Here is a 27,355-nt window from a genome sequence, read left to right on the forward strand (position 1 = left end):
TTAAAAAATGTTTGGCTTATTATAATATAACTGCACATTGCAGTATCAACCGATCGACACAATAGTAACAACCTCTGGAAGGTTCCTCTGAGCCCATGAAATAGAGAGGTAACAGTTGTGACATTTTTGGCCATTTTTGAACTTGTTTAAGTCTTCTGATACCTAGGTGGCTTTAATAGAAAACACCGAAATGTCTTCATTTCAGGAATCACGGCCTTTGGAAATAACTACTGAGTAAAGTGAGTTTGGGGTTTTAGAAACAAGGTCACGAGTGGGCCCAGAAGTGTCAGAGCCCCGAGTGATGCATGTGACTCAGTGACAGAAGCCAGGCTGGGAGGCCACAGGCTGCGTGATTCCAACTCTGTGACATCCTGGAAAAGGCAAAACTACTACGAAGACAGTAAAAATGTCAGTGGTTGTCAGGGTTCGAGGAGGAGGGATGGACAGACAGACAGACCCAGGGGACTTTTAGGGCGGTGAAACCACTCTGTGTGATACCCTGATGGTGGGCACGTGTCATCTTCCATTTGCCCAAACCCACAGGGTGCACAGCACAAGGGTGGCCCTGACGTCCACTCTCCACTTCACGTGAGGACCCGTCCTCACGGGCTCACTGACTGTGACCACGGCCACGCTGGTGGGGCCCCTGACAGCGGGGGAGCCCGGGCGTGTGCGGGGACAAGGGCTACGTGGGAATCTCTGTGGCTCCCTTGCAATCGCTCTACACAAGAGAGTCTTAAAAAATAACCTTAGAAATCGGGAGTTATATTCTCATGGAAGTCGCCCGTGTCAGCGGAGCCGTGACAGCCCCAGCGCGGCGTTTCCTGCGGAAAGCCTACGGGGCTCGCGGGCATACGGCCCCCTTGCCCTACAAAGATGAGTCTGTTGGCGACATCTGGAAGCCACTATTTCATCATTGTATCGGTGGTTTATTTTTGGTGGTAATAGAGTGTTTAGTGTTTTGTTTTCATTGAAATTTACTGGCACCTTACCCCGTTTGACAGGATCATGGCGTCAGAGACGTTTCCTCAGCAGACACTCGGAAAGCGAAGTATCTGTTGCTCGTTTGTCTGCTGTCGGCTGTGACATTTCCCGACGAGCTGCCTTGTATCAGTCTTGGGGCCCCACTGAGATGCCTTCGGCCCGTCTCCCTGAATTGCAGAGCACGCTCACCCAGCTCCGCCTCCAATAATTCAGCTCGGCGTTCATGTGGCATTTGATTCCCCTTCAACTCCAAAACCAGTGAAGGCCCCTCGCTGGGGTGATGTCTGAAACGCTAAGCCTTGGGGGGCAGCGCAGGGAAGCCGGCGCCCAGCTCGGAGGAACGGAGCGACGGAAGCGGAGCGGGCCCGGCACCTGAGGCGCGAGCTGCCCTCGCGTCCCTCCCGAACTGTAAGGGAGGTGGGATTCCCACAATCAGCGCCGCGGATACGTTATTAAGCACGCGGTTTACAGGAAAATGAAAAGTAGTCATGTGGTAAACTTGTCAGATGTTCTAGTTAGGATTCCGTCGACTATTCGGAGAACCACGTGCCTGCTCTCCCCGGGCTTGGCTTGTTTCAGAGTTTCGCTGACAGGTCAGGCGCCGGCCTATCTGCTGTCCTGTCACTTAGCCCTTCCCTCAGGCCCTTGGGGTTGGTCTTCGGACCCCACGGACCCCACTGACCCCACGGACCCCACTGCGCCACTGCGAGTCCTCTCTCCTTATTAGCAGGGGCTCCCCGATGACCTAGCCCGTGGTCATTTTCACGCCACCTCCTTGACGCCGATGAAACCTGCCCGCCTTGACCACGCCCGTGATTCAGGAGGACGCCCCTAATTCAGGAGGATGCCCCTAATTCAGGAGGACGCCCCTAATTCAGGAGGACACCCCTAATTCAGGAGGATGCCCCTAATTCAGGAAGACACCCCTAATTCAGGAGGACGCCCCTAATTCAGGAGGACACCCCTAATTCAGGAAGACACCCCTAATCCAGGAAGACACCCCTAATTCAGGAAGACGCCTCTAATTCAGGAGGATGCCCCTAATTCAGGAAGACGCCCCTAATTCAGGAAGACGCCTCTAATTCAGGAGGACGCCCCTAATTCAGGATGATGCCCCTAATTCAGGAGGACACCCCTAATTCAGGAGGACGCCCCTAATTCAGGAAGACACCCCTAATTCAGGAGAATGCCCCTAATTCAGGAAGACACCCCTAATTCAGGAGGATGCCCCTAATTTAGGATGATGCCCCTAGTTCAGGAGGACGCCCCTAATTCAGGAGGACGCCCCTAATTCAGGATGATGCCCCTAATTCAGGAGGACGCCCCTAATTCAGGAGGATGCCCCTAATTCAGGAGGACACCCCTAATTCAGGAGGACGCCCCTAATTCAGGATGATGCCCCTAGTTCAGGAGGACGCCCCTAATTCAGGATGATGCCCCTAGTTCAGGAGGATGCCCCTAATTCAGGAGGACGCCCTCCCTCAGCTTCCCCGGTTGGCACCACCGGTGTGCTCTTGCCAGCGCGCCCGCTCGGGCTGCAGCGATGAGATTTAAGCAGCAGAGAATCAGGACTGTACGGGTGAGCCTCTCAGGGATTCAGTCTGAGGGACGCCTGGCGGAGCAGGTGCTCGGTGAACATTCGAGGGACCAAGCCAGCCCAGGATGGAGACTGGACTGAGAGCAGACGGGCGTCAGCGCGCCTGGAAGTGACCAGGGATGTCGGGAAGCGAGGCCTCTGTCCCCGGCGGCGGAGCCGGGTTAATGGGCCTGCGCCCGGTACACCAGCTGGGTGTTTGGGAGAAAAGAAAAGTTGGCCTCAGAGCAAATGGTATAATGTTCTTAACTCACATTAACCAGAAGGAGGGAGTTTCCCTTTCGACAGAGGAAACGTTCCTGCACCGCTTGGCCATGAGCTGCCGATATTATGGCTTCTACACGTGACACACCCCCCTCCTGAAGCCGGGCCTCGCCTGGCGACTCGCAGGGGACACAGGATTGGGAGCGGGGCTCGCCCTGGCCCTCCCGCCGCCTCCGCCCGCCCGCCCGGCCCTGCACCTGTCCCTGCACCTGCGCCCGTCCCTGCACCCGCGCCCGTCCCTGCACCTGCACCTGCGCCCGGCCCTGCACCTGCACCTGTCCCTGCACCTGCGCCCGTCCCTGCACCTGCACCTGCGCCCGGCCCTGCACCTGCACCTGTCCCTGCACCTGCGCCCGTCCCTGCACCTGCACCTGCGCCCGTCCCTGCACCTGCGCCCGTCCCTGCACCTGCACCTGCGCCCATCCCTGCACCTGCGCCCGTCCCTGCACCTGCGCCCGCGCCCGTCCCTGCACCTGCGCCCGCGCCCGTCCCTGCACCTGCGCCCGCGCCCGTCCCTGCACCTGCGCCCGCGCCCGTCCCTGCACCTGCGCCCGTCCCTGCACCTGCGCCCGCGCCCGTCCCTGCACCTGCGCGGGTTCCCAGGCCCTGCAGCGGCCTCCGCGGCCCAGACTCTCCACGTTCTCGGGAGCGCGGCCGCCTGCCCTCCCGCCGAGGAACACGGGGGGGGGTGGGGTGGGGGGGGGGTGGGGGGGGTGGGGGGGGTGCCCTCTGCCCGGCTCCTTCCCAGCGGCGGCTGCACCTCCGACAACCCGCCTGCGGCCCCTCACGAGCCCCGCCTCGCCCGCGTGCTCCAGTCCCCGCGTGGAAGTGCCGCGCCCAGTCTCCGGCCTCTCGCGGTGGGCGACCCGCCTCGCTGGGGTGCCCTGCAGCAGGCACAGTACTGATTTCCTCATCACGGGTCCAGACGATCAAAACATTACTTTCCCTCTGCTTCTGGGACGCACCCGTGTCTTCTCTCTCCCGCGCCGGGGGCTCATTTCCCTTTGTTGGCTGGACCGTCTCCCTGCCTGGCCTCGGACGCCGGGTTCGTAGCAGGTCAGCACCCGGTCCTCGGGCCACCCGGAAACGCCAGCTCGTGGGTCTGACGCCCGCCCAGGTGCCGGGCCGCACGTGTCTCAGCCGCAGTGTCTGCTTGGAGCCCAGCCGATGCTTCCAGCCCGACGTCGCCACACAGGTTGGCCCGGCACCTGAAGGCCGCGAGTCCGAACCCACCCGGTCGTCCCTGCATCTCACGCACACACGCTCCTTTCCTGAGCTGCGTGTTCCCCGAAACACCGTTCCCGCTGACCCAGGTGCCCACAGCGTGATCCTGCCGCGGGCCCCCTGGCACATCCGCCGGGCAGCGCTTCCTGCGCCCGCCTCGTATCTGGTGCTTCACCTTCATCGCCGAGGCCGCTCCCTGCCCCGGGCTCCCCTGGTCCTGTCACCAGTGTGACCAGAGCAGCTGCCCGCTGGTCGGTCTAACTCACGCCTGCAGCCACCCTCCCGGTGCCCCGCACGATCGGACGGACTGTCAGTTTTGTCGACTTAGAATTTGAAAAGTCAGGATAACAGATAAAAGGTGGTGAAAAAACATAATGAAAATACACCGGAAAACATATCGCAGGATAGCAACCTTTTAAAAATTTTGATTAAACTAACAAGCTGGTGAAAATGTGACAGGACACTGCGCGGACGGGGGACACTGAAAGCGAGGAGGGGGGAGGGCTGGGGTAGAAAGACGGGGCTTTACCTTCTGGGGGCAGAAGCCCTGGGGAACTGGAGCGAGAAGCAGAATCGCGGAATTGGAATCTCCAGCGACAGAGATTTCATTTAACGAAGGAAAAGGGGCATTAGGAATATAATGAAATTTAACCCTGGGACAAGCTTCCGACGGCGTCGGGGCCCCAGGGACCTGCCGGCACCGGGTGACTTTCTCGGAGCCTTTGGGTCCTGAGGTTGGCATCCTGTCCCGGAACCACCACTGCCAAGGTACTTTCACGGGGCGCCCCATCGTCTCCAGTGCCCAGGGCACAGGGACGTCCCCAGGGTCCAGCGGGGAGCAGCGGGGGGCCCTCCGTGAGGACTCAGCTCCTGTGCCTGGAACTGGCCACAGAGCCTCCCCCAGGGCTGGGCGTCCCTGACAGCCAAGCGGACGCCGCATCCCGTAGGCCTTGCGTGGGGACCACCTACTCTTCTGTCTCTTGAAATTCGTTTTATCCGAGGGAGACAGGCGGTAGGCAGAGGCTAGCCTGCTGCACGCACTTTCCAGGAGCAATGGGAACTCGTGCGGTGTCCTGGGGGGGGCGGTGTCCTGGGGGAGGCGGTGTCCTGGGGGAGGCGGTGTCCTGGGGGGGGGTGTCCTGCGGGGGCGGTGTCCTGGGGGTGCGGTGTCCTGGGGGTAGCGGTGTCCTGGGGGAGCGGTGTCCTGGGGGGGGGGTGTCCTGGGGGGGCGGTGTCCTGGGGGAGCGGTGTCCTGGGGGAGCGGTGTCCTGGGGGGAGCGGTGTCCTGGGGGAGCGGTGTCCTGGGGGGGGGGTGTCCTGGGGGAGGTGGTGTCCTGGGGGAGGCGGTGTCCTGGGGGAGGCGGTGTCCTGGGGGGGACGGTGTCCTGCGGGGGCGGTGTCCGGGGGCGGGGGGTGTCCTCTCCTTCACCATACTGATTGTCTCCACACCCCGTGGTTTGAAACAGCGCACCCAGGAACCAAGGAGAGAAGTGAATGATGCCATTGGCCCCATCGGCCTGCTTCCTGATTAACCATAATAGCTTCATATTAAAACCATCTGTCTTTGCCATTTTATAACCTTAACGATGATACAGCCCAAGGAGTGTCTGCTCCGATTACTTTGAATACATCACTCAAACCCCACTTCTTGGTAAATCACTATGTTTATCTGGCTCGCATCTAAACCATATAGGATATTAAAATAAAATCAGCAGACTCAAGTGGCACGAGACCATCACGGGCCTTCGGGTCCCTGTGACCCTCACGGAAACGCCTCCAGGGAAGGCTGAGGGGGGACCCCAGGCTCCCCAGGCTCCTGCCGTCTCTGCGGCCGGCTGGCAGGGAAACGTGGGGACCAGACCCCACCGTCTCCCCCAGTCCAACCGCGAGGCATCCGAGCATCTGGGCTCCAGGCCGGCCTCCGACACGCGCTCGGCTTCCTAAAGGCGGGTGAGACGGGTCATCACTCTCCCCCCTCCCAGTATAACCAGTGTGTCCAGAATAAGCCGAAACTCCCACAGCCCTTAACTCAACGTCGGCCTGACTTTATGCTTAGCCTTCCTTCCCGGGTCCGCATTGGAACTTTTGCTCCAGCGATGCCTCTACTTGGGAACAAAACATAGGTAATTACTGGAAAAGCCATTCCCGCCGCCCGGCGACCGTGGGCCCACTTGGAGAGCCGGTCGCCTTTCTGTCCAACTGGAGTCCCCGCGGCTCTGACACGGGGATTTGTCTCTTCACTGCTTTGCACCCATTCGGTCAGCTTTCATCCAGCAGGACACATGTAGTGGTTTCATCACAAACATTATAAAAATGGTTATAGAAACTAGTGATTCTTTCTCAAATCCCGAGAGTTGATATCGGCGCCAGAATCGAGAGGCCCCTTCTGCCGCCTGCTTTAGCTCCTGTGGTGACGTCCCCCAGGATCACCCCCCGCCACCTAGGAACCCGGGGAAGGGGCCCTGAGGTCACGAGAGGAAGGTGAGGGTCCCCAGCTGGAATCTTCACCTGCTTCCACCGTGACGGACAAGCTCCCGGCCACAACAGAGGACGTCAGAACGCGTCTGCGGAAGCCGCTGAGGCCAGCACTCTGCACCAACACTCCTGCTCGGTTTATGTCACAAAACCAAACCCTGGGCTCGTCCCTGTGCCACCTGAGTGGCGGCTGCAGCTCCGCCTCCGCCGCCCATCTGCCCAGCCACCAGGGGGCGCACCCTCCCCGGGGATCGGGTCTTCCCTCCGCTCAGGATCCCAAGTTAGACCAGGGTTCCTCAGCCCTGGTGATGTAAAAAGTGCAGGAGGTCATTGAAAACGTGCCTCCATGTACTTTGCAGATCAGCAGCCATTCCCAATGGGGGGCACAGTTGAGAGGACGCATCCCTCAGCTTGTCACAGCGACTGTCTGAGCCACAGCTGACCCAGCCCCGGACAGTCCAGTCCTCACCTACCCCCAGGCTCCGCAAGGACACACCCTTGTCTCTAGCCCCACTCGCCTGTTCCCCAGGATGCCCTGGAGACTGGCCTGACGCACCCTCGCTCTCACCTTGCGATAGGAGGTGAGCCAGTTCGGCTGAAATATCGTTACCTAAGAACATCATTCTCTGCCCGGCTTTGCAGAGCCACACAAATGTAACGGGGGACCTTTCTCTGGGGGAGATGTGTTATTATGTGACATTCACACCTGGTATTTGAGAAGTCTGGGTGCTGCTGGTCCTCGCATGTGTGTCCTGCTTTCCAACAACAGCTAAGGGCCAGAATCCCTCCTGATGCCCAGAAGCAAGGCTGGCACCTCTGGGTGTTACGTTTACAACACCTTTGAGGCCGCTGGGCTGCCATCAAGTTATTGCTCCAGCAGAGCGGGCTCAGGATGTGAGAGCAGGCCCAGCAGAATGATTTAAAACATGATCTTGAGCAAAGTTTTCTTAAAGCATCTTCAGGGCTCAGAGCAGAGAGGTGGGTGTGAGGTCTGCAGCCACAAGAGGGTGTCCCTCAGGGCGGGTGTCCGTCCCGGGTCCCGGGGAAACTGGGAGCCCTGAGGGCTCAGGGCATTTGTGAGCCCGACACCTGCTAGCAAACTCCTGTGCATGATCCCAGGGGGAGGTGTCTGCATTTGGATACGGTTTTGGCTGCTGACCAGCTGATGTGATTTGAGAACTTTTCAACCTCTTTCAGGTGTTTCCTTCATCTATGAAGCCGCAACAGAAGGGCCTCTGCCGCGGCCGAGGAGCGTCGACTGCCTGGTACAGTGGCACCTGGCACCATGGCAACACCGGCAGGGCTCCGGGAGGCGCTGTGCTCCTAAGAGTTTAGGATCACGTGGGGGCTGAATCTGAGGGCTCCTGGGCAGGAGACGCAAACACAGAGCTAGCACACTTAGGAAAATTATAGGTATCAGTAGGCACCTTGGTGGGCATCACCTGGCACAGGGCCTGGTTCACGCACCAGCTTGTCACTGGGAGCCACACCGCGGCTTCCGGCCACTAAGAAAACCCTGAGCGCTTTCTTCTCAGGTGATCAACACCATTTGTCACGTTGGATTTAAAGTCAGTCAGTCAGGTATTCTTCATTTTTGTCCGTAGTAGCGGGCATCTCTGTACACACAGGTGGGTCTCCCCCTGTACAGAGAAGGACCATCTAACTGTACTTTTCTGTGGGTGAACACAAGGCATTTATGTTATGGAGACGGACGGGTTGTCTCATGTGGACACACTGGCTTTGTATTTACCTGTTATTAATAATTACTTAAACGGAAGGACTCTTTCTTAATCTCTTACAAAATATCAGGGACGTTTCTCCAGCTCCTGCAGAGGGTTAGGTGGACATAAGCTCTGCAGAAAAGTAAACACGAGAAGGTCGGGCTCCAGTCCTAACTAGTCGGAGGACGCTGGGCACGCAGCTCGGCTCTGTTCCATGGACGTGAAAGGTCAGGCATTAGGAATATATTTTTAGATGATTTAATTCCTGGTTCTCCAAAGCGTGCTCCACAAAGGCAGCCTTGGGATCATTGGTGAGCTTCTAAGAAATGCTGAGCTATTGCTTTAATTCTGGATTTTAATATAGTCGCTGGGACATTCCCAGAAACAGTCAAGTCTGAGAAGCAGGAACAGAGGCCCATTGTGTTAAAAAAGTTAGCAGTTGTCCGTCAAATCTTTTCTGTTCCTAGAACTGGGCTTTGTGACATTGTGAAGCAAGAGAAGAGGGTCCCTTCCCAAAAGAACCTAGAGCCCGTTTGGGAAGGAAAGACAACATTAATCTATTAATCTATCCCAAATTCAGCTCCTATTACACGTCTGATGCTTCGGGAATGAGACATAATTCTGGTTCTCAGGAAACATGTATTGGAGCAAAGTGGGCACAATATTTATATAAATATTATAAGACAGAACTACCTCATTTCTCGCAGGCTCAAAAACAAAGTAATGTAACTTTCAGAGTGAAGATACCAGGCCCGCAGGAAATCAGCCGCAGGAAGGGGCATGGAGGCCAGGCCTGGAAAGACAGGCAAGGCGTCCCCTGTGGGGCTGGAGGAGAGGGGGTTCCGGGTTCAAGCTAAAGGAAACAAACAGTGAACTAAAGGGGTGTCCGTGTGGTAGGTGCTAGTGTCCCGTGCAGGTAAATGGGGCCAATGACTCCATCGGAAACAAGACTACCTGGGAGTTCCAGGAGCTCCCAGAGGTTAAAAGAAGAACATGAGCCCGGCTGGCGTGGCTCAGGGGTTGAGTGTCGCCCCGTGAACCAGGAGATCGCAGTTCGATTCCGGGTCAGGGCACAGGCTGGGTTGCGGGCTTGATCCCCAGTGGGGGGCGCGCAGGAGGCAGCCGATCAGTGACTCTCATCCTTGATGTTTCTCTCTCTCTCCCTCTCCCTTCCTCTCTCTGAAATCAATTTTTAAAAAAATTTAAAAAACAAACCCAAACAAAGAGCAGAGGGGCCCAAATATTGACTCAACAGGGGGATGACAAAGTCCCTCATCTGCGAGGTTAGGATACCCGTTGGTTCCCACCTAGGATGTTGTAACTGATGCAGTTTCCGGTCGTTAAGATCGTCGGGCTAAGTTCCAGGCAGGAAGAACCTCCTTACCTGACGCGCTCCCCACGCTTGCGAAACACAGTGTGAACCAGGCGGAGAAAACGGCGCCGGGACAGGGCTGACAATCCGCCTGCTGACACTCAGAAGTGGACGGAACCCCTGCAAGGCTGAGTCCGCACGCGGAGAGTGCGCCCCGAGGTCAGTGACGCCACCCAGGCTTTCGGTAACAATAGTCTGCATCGTTTCCACGGTCATATTTATTTAACAGGAATAATCTGGCCTATGAAAGTCTATCATGATACAATGATTGTATAATGATTTTTGGTCAAACCCTGCAGGCTGAGCCATTGTTTCAACCTGACAGTCTATTTTCATCTTAGATATTTTTCTAAAAGCATATGGGCTGCGCAGGAAAGTCCATGACCGACCAGAGGTGCTGGGACCCGGGAGTGAGCCTCAGAGGCCCCGAGTCACACCGAAGGGTAAGCCAATGGCCAAGGCACGTCCCCAGGGGACAGGATGCCTCAACCAGGTTTCCCGAATGCCAGCGGACCTCTCAGTCTGCTGAAGCAGGCCCGCCCCGGGGCCCGGGGCCCGGCAGCAGCCGCCGCGATCAGGCCCAGGCGGAGAGTGAAATGCCGCTTTCTCTTCTAATGACAGAGAAACCGCGCGGACTGCGGGGCTGGTGAGAGCGCCGTGATGCCTTTGGGGCGGCCAGGCTGCGGGGCTCAGGGCCGGCCTCCAGCGCCAGGCGGAAGCAGGGAGACGGTGGGCGGTTCGAGGGGCGAGTGGTCGGTGACCGGCGGGTGGCGGAGGGCAGGCGGGGTGCGGCCTCCGCTGTTTAACACCCAGGGTGGGCCAGGCAGGGCGTTGTATGCATTGCACTCATCTAACCGTGCGAGGCAGGTGGCTCCACTTCAGTCGATGAGAATATTGTGCCTTAAAGAGGTTGAATAATTTGCTAGAGATGACAGCTTTTTTTTTTTTTGCAAATGGCAAAGACTAGGGTCCCCCCTGGACCTCCTCCCTGGGCAGCGGCCTGAGGAACAGGCGTTGATGGGGGGGGGCAGGAGATCAGCCGGGGACCCAGGGAGGGGCCGCTTGCAACCCCGGCTGCTGGGAAGGTGTCGGGAGGTTGTTGCTGACCCGAAAAAAGGCAGGAAACTCTGAAGTCCTGAAATTACGAACCTGCGTTTTATTAACGGCAGTGCCGCTGCCGTGGGTGAGGGGAGCTCTGTACCTTCTGCCGTGTTGATGTTTTAACGAGCAGGTCAGCTGGCTTTGGAGACTCAGGGACGGGGTGTGACGTTACTGTGACTTATAAGTCGCCGGTGGGAAAGAAGCACAAAATGTAATAAATGCAATTAAGCAGAAGAGGAAGGAGGCACGAAATCAGAGAAGCATCCATTCGAAACCGCCCTGGGCTCTGAAACGCTGCGCGTCTCGCCCTGTCCTTTACAGTCACAAAGCACATGGCATTTAAACCGTCACGTGACAATCGAACGGAAACGTGCCCGAGGAGGGGCCAAGCGGCCCTGGCAGGGCCAGGATGCCACAGCCGATACCGAGAGCCCGCGAGGCTCAGCGGTGCCGGGTCCGGTGCTGGCTCCTGCCCATAGGGACACAAGGCCTGGGGAAGACGGTTGTCCGACTCTTCGCCGTCTCAAAATCTAGCAGAGTCACTGGCCACCGGGTCTGTCGGTTCACACCCGCCCGACCCCGTCCAGGACGCGCAGACCTCGCTGTCATTTTCCAAACAGGCTGCGCTTCGGGCCAGCGTGCGGGCTGTCCTCGGATCCGCCCCCCCCCGCAGACGCTTCTCCTCTAAGCGGCATCTCCCCTGCAGGGGCTGCTCTGGAGCCCCCCACCCAGGGGAGTCGGCCTCCCCTCCCTGCCCCCTCCCGGGTGACAGCCCCCGTCCTTCACCCGTCCCGGCCCCGGCTCTGCACCGGGGATCTCTGCACCCTGAGGCATCGCCATGTGCCAGGCAGAGCTTTACTGAAGACGAGACTTCTCGTTCCACAAAGACGTGATCTCCAGGGCACCCGGGGCCCCGCATTCCACAGCCCCAGGGGTTTAACCCAGGACTCACTTCAGCAGGAAGGAAATTCTCTTCTGTCCTGTCTGCCCTGGTTTTTTAACATTGAAGGTCTTGAGGGCCAAGGCCTTGAGGTCTTGAGGGTCATTGAGGGTCACTGAAGGTCTTGAGGGCCCCCAAATAAAGTCAACAGCTCATATCACTGTATCCCCGACGGTGGTCACGAGAGTGCTGGCCTTCAGCATGGTCCTGAGCAATCAACACATACTTGATGATCCACTGATTTAATTTAGGGACAGTGTTAAATGGGTGCCGGGGTGCGAGAACCCTGCTTTTTGGTTTTTATGAGCCGGTGAAATTGCAGCAAAGCTTTCGGCTGGTCCGCGTTGGGATTCACACAACTGTCCATTCTGAGCTCTGAGCAAGAGGCACATGGACATTTGCCAGGAGAACACGTGGATTCAGAACGGCGCATGGACCACCTTTGAATAAACAGACATCCAGCCTCATGCAGTTTTCATATCCTCATATTTCAGTGCAGGAAGGTGCACGTCCACGGCGATAAATTGGAGACATCACAGACCCGACGTGCTCTCTGAGCATCACGCTTGGCATGGGCCACACGCCTAAGCCACACGTTGCTCAGATTAGCTGAGAAGTGTCACATACCTTGTAACTCACCCTATGGGCCTTCGATGGGTGACGTCCCTTATCCTAAATAACAGGCTGTGACACGGGGCTGACGATTTACTCCACGCGTGTTAAATAACAGGTGTTGCTTGGCTTACGCTCCTATTGTCCAACGATGGTGAACTCAGGGTTTTGCTGAAATTTCTCCTGAACTACTTTTATTTCCTTGACATACATGGCCCATGTTTACAAGCTTGTAGCTGGATGGCGGGGGACTTGTGACTCACACTTGCTCCATTCTGTCCCGGCTGCATGTGAGAAACTGGCCATCAGGGGTGGTCACGTTTCTCCCTATATGTCACCCGTGAGCACCGTTTACACGCGAGCAGCGTTCCCGGCCCAGGACTCTCTGGGGCTCTAGGAGCTCCCTGCCCTCCTCTGGGCTCTGGTTTAATTTCGGGCTCTCATTTGATGATTACGTAACTCCGAGCGCCCACATACCGTGTTATCACAGCCGCCGTCCTCGGGCTCAGGGTTCCAGGGGCTATAAGTAGCACAACTTTAATATCCTCGAGCTAATGAGAAAAAGATGGACGTGAAGGCACCGCGTGGGCGACACATCTGGGCCAGAGGGAGGGAGGACACCAGTGCTTCCTGTGGGGGAGGCCTGCTGAGGTTCCCCCAGCGTCACCCCCGTGTTACGGGCGCGTTAAAGGGTAGTGCTAGCAATCACCATAATGTAATAATAATATTCATGGTGATGTTTTGTGCTAGAGCCATTGTTTTAAGTGGCTATTTAATGTTACTTAAATTTTGTCACAATTATTGCTTTAAAATATTTTTATTAGCACAGTCTTGTGTGCATTTGTTTATGTATTCATAGTTGTCTATAAGCTATGAGCATTCCTAGTTTTATATTTATAAGATTTTAAGACCTAATTTGCACACGATCTAATTGGCACGGGGATTTTAGGGAAAAGCTTGTTTTCTGAGGCCACAGGACTCAGGCTTAGGAAATGCTGTGAGAGCTCGTGGGCTGTAACCCGGCCCGAGCACCTGCCTGCCGTGCAGAGCTCTCCTTGTGCAGCTAATTAAATCCGCCAGGCTTGCAGTGGCCACAGTCCCCTGGAACAGCTGGGCCTTGTCATTGCTCGTCTCTGCTTCGACGCCTCCAGCCGCCAATCTCCCAGGAGCCCTCCGCGTGGAAACCCGGGCGCCCGCTTCCGAAGCGCTGGCCACCTGGCCCTGGCAGGTGCGGCTCAGTGGTTAGGGCGCCGGCCTCACACGGAAGGGTCCGGGTTCGATTCCCAGGCAAAAAACACCCTCAGGCGAGGACTGACAGTAACAGCAAAAGGTGCTGGCGGCTTTGGGACCCCGGTTGCCGGTGTTGTCAGGAGCACACAGCGTGAGGGAAGCAGCGGGAACCGTCCATGCGCTCGTCCCCGAGAACCGAGGAGAGCTGGGCCCGAGAGATCACGCGGCTCCGACCAGGGCCCCGCTGCGGCCGCGGGGCTGCCCCAGGACGGGCGTCAAACGGCTTCGTTAGCAGCCCCACCGACGACGCTGCTTATGAGACGGTGGCTCTCACAGCAGAGAACCATGCGTCCCAGCGAGCGAGGCGACAGGCGAACAAAACTGTCTTGTCCGAACTCGGCGTCACGATGACACGCTCCTTGGGCCCTGCCTCCTTGCTGTCTCCGCTGGTTCTCTCTTTAAGTCGTTTCTACTTCCAGGGTTTTGTTGAACTAGAGACTCCAGGTTCTAGAGACGGTGCACTTTCCAGGGCGTCATCGGCAGCCTTCCCCCGGGTCTCCGGTCCCTCCCCTGCATTCGGTGCCTCAGGGCCCTTATCCGCCGGGGCCGCGTGTGGGGCGCTCGCCACCTTCAGCGCTGATCCATCTGTTGGTTCTTAATAGGTTGTTAATTTGGCAAAGGGGGTAGATTATCCCCCCCCATAGCCTCATTCACAAACAGACACATGCCCCGTCCGGAACCACTGAGTTTAGAACAAGAACTTCTGCCAACCTCGAGGAGGCTGTAGAGTTGGAAGATTTTTCTCAGGGGCCGTAAGATGATCGTTAGTTGTTTCTTAACGCGGGATTTTAATTAAATCAAGTGGACTGCATCAAATACACGCACCGGGCTGCACTGCGCCGGTGCCGAGCACGGGAGGACGTTACTGACCGGAGCAGGCCCACTGGACGCCCCCAGTGACTCCTCTTCTCCTAGGACCAGCCGAGAGGCCTCGAATGTCAGGAAACAGTCCAAGGGGGTGAGCGGGACAGCGTGTGGCGGGTGCAACCTGAGCACTAACTCAGGGCACAGCCTCCCCAACATGAACGGGCCCCAGGAGGGGTGGGAACAGGCTGACCTGCGAATTCCAATCGCCGCTACGCCGGGTGCACCCCGAGACCCGTGGGTCCAAGGAGTCCCTGAGGTGTGGTCCCCCGTCTCTACAAATTCGAGGGTGAAAACGAAAACTGTAGCATTTGTTGAAGTGAGTTATAATTGAATAAGTGAAAAAATAAGTGGGCACGTTGGGAACTACATTCAAGTCTTAAACTGTAGGTATCTCTGTATAACATACAGTTACTTTTATTATTTGACATGAAAGAATCCTATCGGGACGACCTCTAAAAGTGAGCATTATAAATATAAGTCCATGTGCACATATTAAATGTGTTTATTTCTTTTAGGCATATATATATTTCTAAAGGACAGGTACACAGAAATTGATAATAGGCCTATTTATATAGATTTTCTATTTCCTGTCTGCTAAGATTTAAATTTTGTGGATTTATAATATTGTATTAACAGGGACAAAAGTAAACGCTATCACATAGTATTTCATTTAATGTACAAAATAAGACATTCTCCTGGGATATGAGTCTCCTCAGTGGTAATTTCAAACCTGAGCCCATGTTAATAAAATACTACACACGTTTACCTTACAGACACACAAAGCAAGCCGCAGACATTCTATGATCTGGTGAAATGAATTATGATTTAAAAACACAATTAATTCAATTAAAATTCATTTTCTTAATATATAGGAAGTATTTGTTGGTGTCCCTGAATTTGTGGTTTTGGGGTGAAGCCAGCTTTTAGGTGACCCGTCAGTACTAGGACGCCGTTGGCTATTTGGTTATGACGATCACTGTCTGCGAGCCTCCTGCACGCCTCCCAGTAGTCAATGCCTCACCCACGGCCTCTGCCCAGCTGGGCTCAGGCCAAACGGCCACTCACGACTGACCTGTCTAATCGCCATCGTCGTCACGTGGGAAATTAAGTCATCCGTATATTCAGGTTTGAATTCTCCTAACACACTATGATTTTTCAGGGTTTATGAGGCAGGTGTGAAAATAACGCTCTTTTTAACGAAACCAAAAGCAAAACAGTGTCAGTGAGAGTGGATCGGGGACCTAGATGTTTCGCAGCACCTGCACTTCTAACTGATGTGAGCGAGCGGGCGGGAGGCCCTCGGAAATTCTAGTTAATCGGGAAAGGAACTTGCGTCGTGGGAGGCAGGAGGAGGGATCAATGCGCTTCTCAATTAGACTCGGGCTGGGATCAGCACCAAACACTTACTGCAACCTGAGCACCGAGCATTCATTTTCCTGTAAACAGCCCCACGCAGACAGCAAATCAATGGAAAGTGGAAAAACTATTTTAAGCGCATATTTTTGAGGAAAAAATGTCTTAATTAATTCCTTTTTTTTTTTTGAGAGAGAGAGAGGAAGGGAGAGGGAGAGAGAGAGAAACATCAATGATGAGAGTCATTGATCGGCTGCCTCCTGCTCGCCCCTGACTGGGGATCAAGCCCACAACCCGGGCATGTGCCCTGACCGGGAATCGAACCAGCAACCTCTGGGTGCCCAGGACAATGCTCTACGAATGGAGTCACACCGGCCAGGGCTCTTAGGATATATATATATATATTTAAATATATCTTTATTGATTTCAGAGAGAGGAAGGGAGAGGAAGAGAGATAGAAACATCAGTGATGAGAGTCATTGATCGGCTGCCTCCCGCACGCCCCTGACTGGGGATCGAGCCCATAAGCCGGGCATGTGCCCTGACCGGGAATCGAACCCCGATCGCCTGGATCCTAGGTCAATGCTCAACCGCTGAGCCACGCCCGGCCAGGCCATTACTGTGGTTTAGTCACCGGAAACTGCCGACACCAAACCTCCGCATCAGTGTCAGCAGCAGACGATCCTGCTCGCCACGCAACGTGCCCGACCTGCCCCTTTAAACTCTCCCCGGGGCGAAGCTCCCCTAGAGTCAGGGTTTTATTAAACCCTGGGGCTGGGAATCCAGGCTCTGTTTTCGGGGGTGGGGACATGTGCCGCATGGTGTAGCTCATGTGATCTTCATTTAAATCCCTCGCAAACGAAGCTGCATTTGATCCTTGGAGAGAGAGGTGATTACGGTCACAGGGAGATCAAGGGTCTCGGCAGAGTTAGTAACGACGGCGTGGGGTTCAGGTTCACCCTTAGTGCTGGCTGGGGACCCCAGAGCTCCTCCCTCAGGCTGGCCTGCAATCGGATGCTCCATGGAGGGTGCCAAGGTCATCAGCGTTTGACCACATGACACAAATCCTCACGTCCACGGGGCTGTGGCTGAATCCAGGTCTGAGGGTCCCATCAGACACGCCTTTTAATGTAACTTCTATCTTCTGTGGGGAGTGACCACTGAGCCCCTTCACCATGGTTTCCCAGAGCAGGTGACAAAGGGACAACAGCCTTGTGGCCATTGTGGATGCCCCTGGGATGGCAGGAAGGGACCCAACACGCTTGGAGTAAGCCAGGTGTCCTCGGCGCTGTGTCCCTCTGTCCAGGACAATAGTTTACTGAAAATCAACATTTAAAAAAACCTCAATTTATTATTATTAAATGTGATTATTGCTTTATTACCCTTATATTGTTGTTGCTGTGTTATTATTGTTTATAAATCCATCCTGAGGAAACCTCCAGCCTTCACAACCACCTTCATTTCATTCTCTGGCCCTTGATTTTGGGCTTTTGAACTATTAGGAGCCAACTTTCTAACTTGCAGGATCCAGTAACAGGTGATGAGAGATGAAACACGTAGCTGGTATTAAACTCCTTTTAAAATCGCTGCGTGGAATTACGTTACTGAGGACAGTCCGATGGGTTTACATGCACATCTGGTCATAAGAGAGAATTGTATTCAAGGAAAATGCAATTAAATGACATTGATTTGCATGTGAAACTAAACGGTGTAAAATGCGTTTCATGATGTGATGGGCGTTATTTGCACTGAGGCCCGTTGAGATGTTGAGCATTTACAAACGGTCGCTGTTTCTAGAATAGCGTCTTTCCCAGCTGCTTTAGAAGGACACTCATCTCAATGTGCAGAGTTCCGCTGGCGGCCCCGCCGGGGCCTGCAGATGCTCTGCGGCCTCCTGCCTCTCAGTGCGCGATGAGATTAATACTCCCCACGGCACACGCTTGACCTTGCTGGCATCTCTGCGATCCTGTGAGATGGTGCAGCTGGGCCATTAGCTCAGTTCCTCCAGCTGGGCTCTTGATACAGCGGGAACCATGGCAAGGTCAGGAGGGGCACCCGCCAAACCCGTGCTCCATCTGAACCCGCCCACCGTCAGCTCAGTGCATTTTCACACGCACTTTGCATGAAGGGAGAAAGGAAGTTTCCACATGGAATGAAATGGGCCCCTCCGTCAAGCTTGCTGACAGCCCACCCACCCGAGGGATCACCAGTGTCTGAATCCGAACACAAGTCTTCCCTTGAAGATCAAACGCCCGGCTTCAGTTAACGAGGACTCTGCGGGTGTACGGAGCTTGTCATCACATTTTACATTTTACCTTAACTTCATCTTTAGGCTTTGATGTCAAGATTTCAGGTCAGGTGTGATGCAATTTTTACAGGGTGGCCAATATTTCATACAAATGACGTTACCCATGTCACCCCATTTAGACAAAGGACAGTTTGTTCTTAATTGTACAATATTGTGGAATAATCTCTGTGCCCCGTTTTTCAATGTCTTGTGCCCTGTTTCTCTCTGAGAAGCCAGGATCCTTTGATAATTCGATACAAACCCTGACAAGCGCTTCTTTTCCTTCAAATACATCCTGTCATTAAAACACTGAAAGCACCGTTTCCATCACTGTAATGTTGGGCTCCTGGGTTCCCTTTATTTCACTCGCCCCACATGGAAGCCTGGAGGAGACCATCTGTCGCTAACGCCTCTTTGCAAATACGAAGAAACTGAGGCACAGGGAAGAGTCGTGCCCTTCCCACCAGCACACAGGTGCTTAATCTAAGAACAGGTGACAGTGACACCGGTCTTCTGATCCCTACATAAAGCTATTTTCTCAAAACTCGAAGCCTCTATATTTCTCAGTTACAAAGGTTTTGTGTCTTAACTGTGGGCCTAGAACAGTGTTTGGTTCTCAGCTCCATATGCACCGGAGAACGACCTGGGGGGCTTTGCTTTTGCTTTTGATTTTTTCCTTTGCACAGCCCTTCAGAGATCCTGATGTACTTCCTTTAGGAGGAGGTCTGGGCAGTGGTGTCTGTGAACCATCGCCAGGTGATTCTAGGGTACAGCCAGCGTGAGAGCCAGGGCTCCGGCACTGAATTTATCCCAGTTCCGTGGGCACAGTACCTAATAGGCGTGTGTGTCAGACCAAGTAGAAGGTGCCCTCAGACACATCCAGAAATAACCGTTGCTCTGTCTTGCTTCTATTTTGGTCCCCAGGGGTCTCGGGAGGGGGGGGGGGGATCACCTGGCAGTGGAAGGAGGGTGTCCCGTGTCTCCCAGGCAGCTCTATTTTCACCAGCAGGTGCAAGGTCAGCAATCCGCCAGAGTCAGCACCTTAGGGACCTCGAACACTTTCAGTGGCTGGAATGCTCTCCACTAAAGCATCACCTTCACCCACTCAGCGTGGTTTGGGGACATGTTCAACCTCTAATTGAGATGCTGAGCTTGAGAGGAACTGTGTCTTCAGGTCTAGGTGAGAACGTGTGCAGGGTGGACTTGGGGGGGTTCTAAGGACACTGTGTTAGGGGAAGGGCACATAACAAGAATAGGAGCACCGTTGTTCAATGACTATTCCCCTTACTAACTATCGATAAGAGGTTTTTTTACAGACCCTGGGAAACCGGAGGAGGTGCCACATGGAGAAAAACAGGGCTGTCAAAGATAAGATGCCTCAGAGCCGGGATGGGTCTATGACTCAGAAAAGAATATACATTTTGAGAGCAGACCAAGGACATGGTTTTATTTGGTTGCTGTGCCTGACCCTGCCCCCCTCCAGGAGTTTGCCTCAGGAATGCTGACCATTCTTCAGTCCCAGGAACTGGAGGAGCTGGGTTTGAACACCATTGAAAATTAACTACCTTGTTCATCGGACTTCAAGATCCTGGAAGGAGACACACGGACCACAGACCCTGCAGCCCTCACCCTGCCCCCCAGCCCCCTTGCATGCAGCGCTTGCCTTGTCCCCCTGTAATCCGCCGGCTGGTAGGAGAGGGGAGGCCAGCATTTACAGGATGACCCGCTGCTCTCCAATACTGCCGGCATTATTGGAATAAACGCTCATGTGTGATTCAACCCTGTCTCTGCTTAATTTGGCTCAAGTGTGTTCTGTGTCCGGTTTCACTTGCACCCCTGAACTTCTGAGAGGATGAGGGTTCTCCCTGTGGCTCCATCACTGAGGAGCATCAGTACCTCCGACTCCGGCAGAGCACTGAGAAGTGATACGGGACCCGGATCACTGTCAGGTTTGTGCTTCCTGGGTCAATACCACCTGAGCCAGGTGTAGCCACTGAGGACAGAACATGTGGAGGCAGAACCAGGCTCAAATCTCAACCCTGCTCTTCCTCCTTCTGTCTCCGTGGCAACAGGCCTCCACCTTCCTAACCCCAGCCTCCTCAGGAGGGTGGGTGAGGTCGCCACCTCACAGGCACCAGGCTGGCGGTCACCCAGCACGTGGCAGGTACCTGATTCCTAATGTACAAGGGCAACTGTTACAAGATGTGCCTCAGGAGTCAGCAGACTGCAGCCTCCACACCCAGTCTTCCCCACGGATTTTTGCCTGGTTTTACTAAAACACAGCCGTGCCCAGTCACGGATGTGGCGCCTGTGGCATCCGTGGCAGCCTCCACACCTCAACAGCGGAGTTGTGACAGGAAAAGTAAGACCCACAAAACCTCAACTATTTACTATCTGGAACTGTACAAACATGTTGAACAGGTAACATTCTCAATCTCTGCTACCACATTTAGCAGACAAATGATGAACCTGGATAGATTTGTAAAATTAATTAGATTCTCATTAACGTAGCCATTTTGTGATTTAAATAAATAGCTCTTATAATTTTATAAGTTTATACTGATTCATAGACAAGCAATATCCAAATTCATAGAACGATTTGAGCAAAAGAGCAAATTGTTCTGTCCATAGAGACTTCAGTTGGGTTGGCAATATTTTTATTCTATAATTGATTATTTCAGAAAGTGAGTTTTAAGCTATAAATAAGTTTCTTTCAGTCAGGGTGTGTGTGAAGTGTTGGTGTATGTGAGGGTGTCGGTGTTTGTGGGGTGTTGGCATGAGTGAGGGCGCTGGTGTGTGTGAGGGTGTTGGAGTGTGCAAGGGTGTTGGCGTGTGTGATGGTGTTGGTTTGAACGATGGCGTTGGTGTGAGTGAGGGTGTTGGTGTGTGTAAGGGTGTCAATGTTTGTGGGGGTGTTGGCATGAGTGAGGGTGTTGGTGTGTGTGAGGGTGTTGGTGTGAGTGAGGATGTTGGTGCAAGTGAGGATGTTGGTGTGAGTGAGGATGTTGGCATGAGCAAGGGTGTTGGCGTGAGTGAGGGTGTTGGTGTGAGGGTGTTGGCGTGTGTGAGGGTGTTGGTGTGAGTGAGGGTGTTGGCGTGAGTGAGGGTGTTGGCGTGTGTGAGGGTGTTGGTGTGAGTGAAGGTGTTGGCATGAGTGAGGGTGTTGGCGTGAGCGAGGGTGTTGGTGTGAGCGAGGGTGTTGGTGTGAGCGAGGGTGTTGGTGTGAGTGAGGGTGTTGGCGTGAGCGAGGGTGTTGGTGTGCGTCCAATTGAATGAACTCACTGTGTATTTCTATGAATTTGGGAAACGGGGTCAAGGAGGAACAGAGATCAGAAAACAGGGAATGCAAGTGCAGTGTGTAAGGACTGATGAGTGGCTCCGGAGCAGACACCACAGAGAATCCGGGCGCTGGATAGTATTCCAGGACAGTATGTTAGTAGGTGGCACAATCCTGTCTCCCTTCACCCTCCAAGGACAGCGTGGACTCTGTAGAGCTACTTTTCAGGAATTTATTTTGATCTTGGAGAACAGTAGAAATTTGTAATACAGCTTTGTTCAAATAATTTATAGCGTTCTGTGATTGGATATTGTTCTTGTAATAATCCCACTGGCAGCTTCCAGCTCTTATATTTTCATTTAGGTTATAAGTGTCACTAAATGGGCCAATAAATACCGAGACACCCCTGAAGGTCAGACAGATTCCATAACTCACACCCCTGTCTGATCCCCGGCTTCTCAGGATTTCCTGCGACCACTATAAATAGTGTCCTATGAGGAACCTGGTTTCCCCGCGCTGCGAGCTCCTGCATAAACCCAGCACCACGGAGCCCTCGTCTCAGGAACAGGATGTGGTCACGGAGACCAGGGGCCTCCGGCTCTTAGGACACGTTATGGTCACGTCTCGCTTACTATATTAATGTAGGTTTGTCCAGTCAGTCCTCTGTAGTCTTTCCTGAGCGGCTCCCACGTCCACTCTGCTTTCCCGCAGATGCTGGGCCCCCACCAGCAAGCCCTCCCGTCTCCCTAACTAGAAACAAAGCTTCCTTCCTTCCCCCGCGTAGGACTTGAGGCCGTATTTTGAAGCTGATCCTGGACTATCAGGCAGGCAGCCCCTGAACCCCCGCAGCCCCGCTGCCCAGTGTGCGTCCTGCCTGGGCCCCGGGGTTCCCCAGAGGTCTTCTCGTCTCCCTGCCTTCCCAGCCCCACAGGCCCCTCTTCACAGCCCCACAGGCCCCTCCGCCTGCTCCAGACGGAGCCCCCAACGCAGCTCCAGGAAGAAACACCCTGCGTCTCTGACTGCATCGCCGCTTTGCTCTGATACCTTCAGCCCCCCCATCCCAGGCCCCCCAGTGCTGGTCACTGAGGTTCACGTCCTGTCCGGGGTCCAGGCCCTCTCTCTGCACCTGGGTCAGTTTCCCTTTCCCAGGCTGGCCTCCTGTCACATCCCTGTGAGAAGCACATCAGACCAATGAAAGCACCTTCTCCTAACATCAAGGCACCACCACCGCCAGCACTCCTCACAACACTGTCCGGCTCCTGAGGCTCTGGCTCGGAGTCCTCCACCCACGGAGCCTCCTTCGGGTGCTAATGCGCCCCATGGGAGTGACATTTCCTTCACGCTTCTGGCCTGGGCTGGCCTGTCCGGCAGAAGGAGGCCTGTCCTCTGTGTTCTCGGGGCCCCGGTGTGTCTGGCACACACTGGAGGTCGGGTAGGCTGTTGACTGCATCCAGGGCCCTTGGGACTGCGAGACAGGGGGGGTCCTGGCAGGGACAAGACCCACAAACAGCACATCCCGGTGCCCAGGCTCCTTGGCCTCCGGTTCAGGGCACACACTGAAGGAAACTCGAGGGCCTGCTCCACAGACTCCCCTACTCACAAAGCAAATCTTAACCTGCCTGAGCTCCTTGTTCCATAAATATTTTCTCAGGGCTATGTTGAGAGCGGCACAGACATTAAATTGATTTTGGTAGATTTATCTCATTTTACTGTTTACTTTTATTGGAAAATAAATGCTTTGGAAAACTTTATATAGAAACTGGTCTTATCTTCGGGATAGGAGCTAAAATATTTAGTAAATCCTGACATTCCCATGTGTCTTTTTAGTTCACTATGGTGCATATATAGATGTGTGTATATTACATTTTTATTTTTATAATTTACAATAAATATGTATTATATATTGTATGTTTTCTCTTTCTGTCCCATTGAGCAAATAGATTTATTTCCTCTGAGCAATCCTTACAAGAGGAATTGTGTAACATAATTTGAAAACTACCAGCACTTACTTCCCTGTGGATTTACAGTAATTGGTTCCCATCGATCCTTCCCAAACCATAAAGGAGATCAACTCTACAGGTGCTTGATTGATAAATGTTTCTGTGAATAGATGACATCACCAATGAATCGGAGTTTTTGCAGACTGTCCCTCAGAGGCATTCGTTCAATTTGTGTTAGTGATTAAATGGCATATAAATCCCTGGGATTCAATTAGGACCACAGTGGACACGCGTGTGTGGTCTTTACATAAAACTAAGGTGTGTCAGTACCTAGGCCGTCTCAGGTGTTCAGGTCTGTGTGCCTCTCCCATTCCTCATTCAGTGCTCACAATAAACCTCAGGTAGAAATTATCTTCTAATTTGAGAAAAATTAGAGAGAAATTACATAAATCATTTTAACTTTGCTTCTTTATTATCTATCGCGAGGGGATTTGACAGAGTTTCTTACAGAAAACCGTCAGAGAGACACGTATTTCAGTGGTTCCGCAAGGTTCCCCGGCTTCTGGCCGGTTCGGAAGAATAAAGTTGTCATGCAGAAATGTACACGAGTCATACATTCAGAGGTTGAAATTTTCACAAACCAAAATTTGAGACCCTCCAGCTCAAGGTCAAGTAGCAGAGTGTTTCCCCCGCAGGCCCTCACGTGCAAGCCTTCGTATCGCAGACCCCGCTCAAGGGCAACCGTTCTCCGGCCTCCCGACAGCATCGCTTACCGTCTCCGACCTGGGCACGGTCTACGAGGCGCAGGCACGTGTAGTTTTGTTTGTTTCCGCTCCTTGCGCTCAGCTGCGTTAGCGACAGCCACCCAGAGCCGAGCGCTCCTTCTCCCTGCCGCAGGGTGTTCCGTTCCGTGAACAGGCCATATTTTCTCTCGTCTACTCTGGAAGGCGTTTCTGCAATTTACAGTTTATGAGGATTACAGTAAACTTACTGCCAACCAGCAGTGTGCTCCCACCCGCCCAGCGGGCGTCGCGGGTGAGTAAACGGACGCGTGTCTATTGGGACGGTGGTGCCGAGTCACGGGGTGAATGGGTTCGACTTAGGGAGCCCAACAGTTTTACGAAACAGGTGCAGGCTGGCAGAGCCGGGCACTGTGCGGGCCCTCAGCTGCCGCAAGGCTCACCTGCGCCTGGACGGCCCCGCGCTTCCCGCAGGCCCCGGGGGAGGTGCACCCGTACCCATCGCGAGGCTTCGTTGGAATTTCTCTGACGAATGAGGTTGAGCGCCTTTTTCTATGTATCTCATCGGCTCTTAATGTCTTCTTTGGTGATGCGTCAGTTCATCTATTGTCACTGTTCCTGTCGGGTTGTCCGTCTTTTCTCGCTGATTCGAGCGGATGGGTCCTTTATACGTTCTGCAGGAAGGCGTTTAATCGGATGGACCGATGATGATGGCGTTTTGCACTCTCTAGCTAATGGCGTCTTTTGATACATAGACTTTTTCAAATTTATTAATATGGTCCAGCCTATTGATTTTTTTAATTTATTGTTAATGCCTCTCGTGTTTGAAAAGTGCTTTCTTGCTCAGAGGTCATGAAGCTGTTCTCTGGGGTTTGGCTCTAGAAATGGCATCATCTCACTTTCAGATCTGAAATCTCTCTGGGGTTGTCAAGGGTCCTGATAGCTTTTCCACGTGGAAATACAATTCACCCAGTGCCCTCAAGGAGCCGTGTGCTTTTGCAATGTGTCCGTTTTCATTTCCGCACAGTGCTCTATTTTGCGAATGTGCCTCGATGTTCTCTCCTCCTGTCCGTGGGCATTAATGTGATTTCTAACAGCAGCCCTTTCCTCACCGGGCAGAACCGTGTGGGTCTCCTGCTCGCCTCTCCTACCCCTGGTCACCGACCTGTCCTTAAATGACCTACTCGTGTCTGAACCGCTGAGTGACTATCATAGGCCTGGAGAGCAGGCGGTGAGGCTGCAGGCTTTGCTTGACTTCAAAGCTGTTCTTTATACTCAGCACCTGGTCCCTCTATTTGCAGGTAAACTTCAGAATCAGCTTGTCAACTTGTGGGAAACAAAACAGAACAAAATCCTGCTGGGGTTAGGGTTAGGGTTAGTGTTAGATAAAATCCATTGACTGACTTTGGAGGGAGTCACTGTCTTTACAGTATTGTGTCTTCTGGTACTGAGCCCGGAATTCACGTGCGTTCCTTCCACTCAACTTCAAGCTCTCACACGTCATTCCTTAGGTTACTTATAGAGTCTGAGGTTTTGCGCATGTTGTAAGTGGCTCCTTTTCAAAATTTATTTCCCATTTTTCTGTTGCTAGTATTTGAAAATACAATTGACTATTCTTTGTATCCAAAGTAACATTTGCTAAGTAATACTGTATTTATATTTAATGGGACATGAGTGAGGAATAGGAAAGTTCATGTTAGAAAACAAACAAACACATACCAGTCACTGTTATTTTGGAGAATTCTTTTGCTTTGCACATCCTAAGGAAAATACATTGTCTGGCTTCAGATATTTTAGGTTGGTGCTTGTATGACGATCTTCAGGGAATAGTTTTCTGCTTACACGTGGATCTGGAGCTGAGGGTTGGTGAATCGTGTGCAGTGATTTCTTTCCCTTTAGATTTGACAGAAAAAGTGAAGAAGCGATGGCTAAGACTAGAGAGGAAATACGCAGAAACAGAGCATTTGTTTAGTGGGAGGTGACCGTCTCCATCTGGTCCTGCTCAGAAGCATCTCACAGAATCAACCTGATTTGTGTTGCTTTGGGAACCAAGTCCCATCTTAAGGAAATTAAACTAGAAAAATGTCTGGAGAATTAAAATTCACATTGAATAAACATTCGGATGCTGTGAGCTAAACTGCTTTGTTCGAACAGCAGAGCCGTGGTACAGCGATTCGGAGTCTCGATCTAGGGCCGCATTTAATAAAGAGCTAAGACTCGGCATCGGGGAGGGTTTTGGAAATGTAACCTAATATCACGACACAGAGCAAGAGAATCTGGCTTCTCACGCATGCAGGGAGGAGGTAATTCACGTAAAATTGACTTAAAATTGCATTCTGCCCTAACCGCTCCTCTTGGCTGCTCTTGAATCCAATTTGCTCCGAGCCAGGATGGAACGTATTAGAGTCGCAATTGAAACTTGCGGCGGGAGATGAATTCAGGTAGTGATGGGCTTTTTAGGTTAGGGACTCTGTTTAAAAAACATTTTATTTTTACACTTTGCAGTAGTCAGTAACTTTGGTATAAAATTCAACCCATCTTACGTAAAATTGTATTTGTTGAACAAATACGCAGGATTTCACCATCTACTGAGTATTGTGTCATTGATATGAATAGGACTGAACGCACCCCCCACCCCCGAACGAAGTAAACCATAGACGCCGGACTCTGAAGCGGGTGGACTCAGGGTGAATGTGCTGTCTTTTTTCTCTGTGGGGCGGGAACCCCCTTCCCCACTTTTCTGTGAGCCCCGAGACACCTGGAAACACCGGCCCTGCGCCCAGGGGAGGGCTCTGTGCTTTTCCCTGTGAATCCGGTGAGTGACTCAGGCGCGGTCCCAGCCTGCGTCGTGGGGAGGTGGGCATGTGACAGTGATGTCAGAGCAGCCGGAGAGGGCGTGGCTCCCGTGTCCTCCAGTAACCTGCTCTGTGTCCCACTTTCACACACCAGGGCCTCCTGGGAATCGTCCCCGACAAGCGCAGTAACTAACTTCTTTCACTGCCTGGGCTTCTGCTCCATGTTTACAGCTCTTCTCAGATCATCCAAACTCATCTGAAAATTTCCCCTTCACTAAGCTTTGACTAGGGAGCATTGGACATACATTGATGAACTACAGGCACTATACATGTAACATGCATGTAACACATGCGCAAAGGCATATATGTATATGTATGTTTCCACACAGAGAAAATTATAAAACTTTTTATTTATTAGTAACTTATTTATTAATAAGGGACTGTGACCTGCAACTACCTTAACTAGAAACTGACAATAATTACAAATATAGTGGTTATTTGAACACCCACTGGAGTCAA

Source organism: Miniopterus natalensis, chromosome 2 (assembly GCF_054644295.1).
Source record: "Miniopterus natalensis isolate mMinNat1 chromosome 2, mMinNat1.hap1, whole genome shotgun sequence".
Lineage (NCBI taxonomy): Eukaryota > Metazoa > Chordata > Mammalia > Chiroptera > Miniopteridae > Miniopterus > Miniopterus natalensis.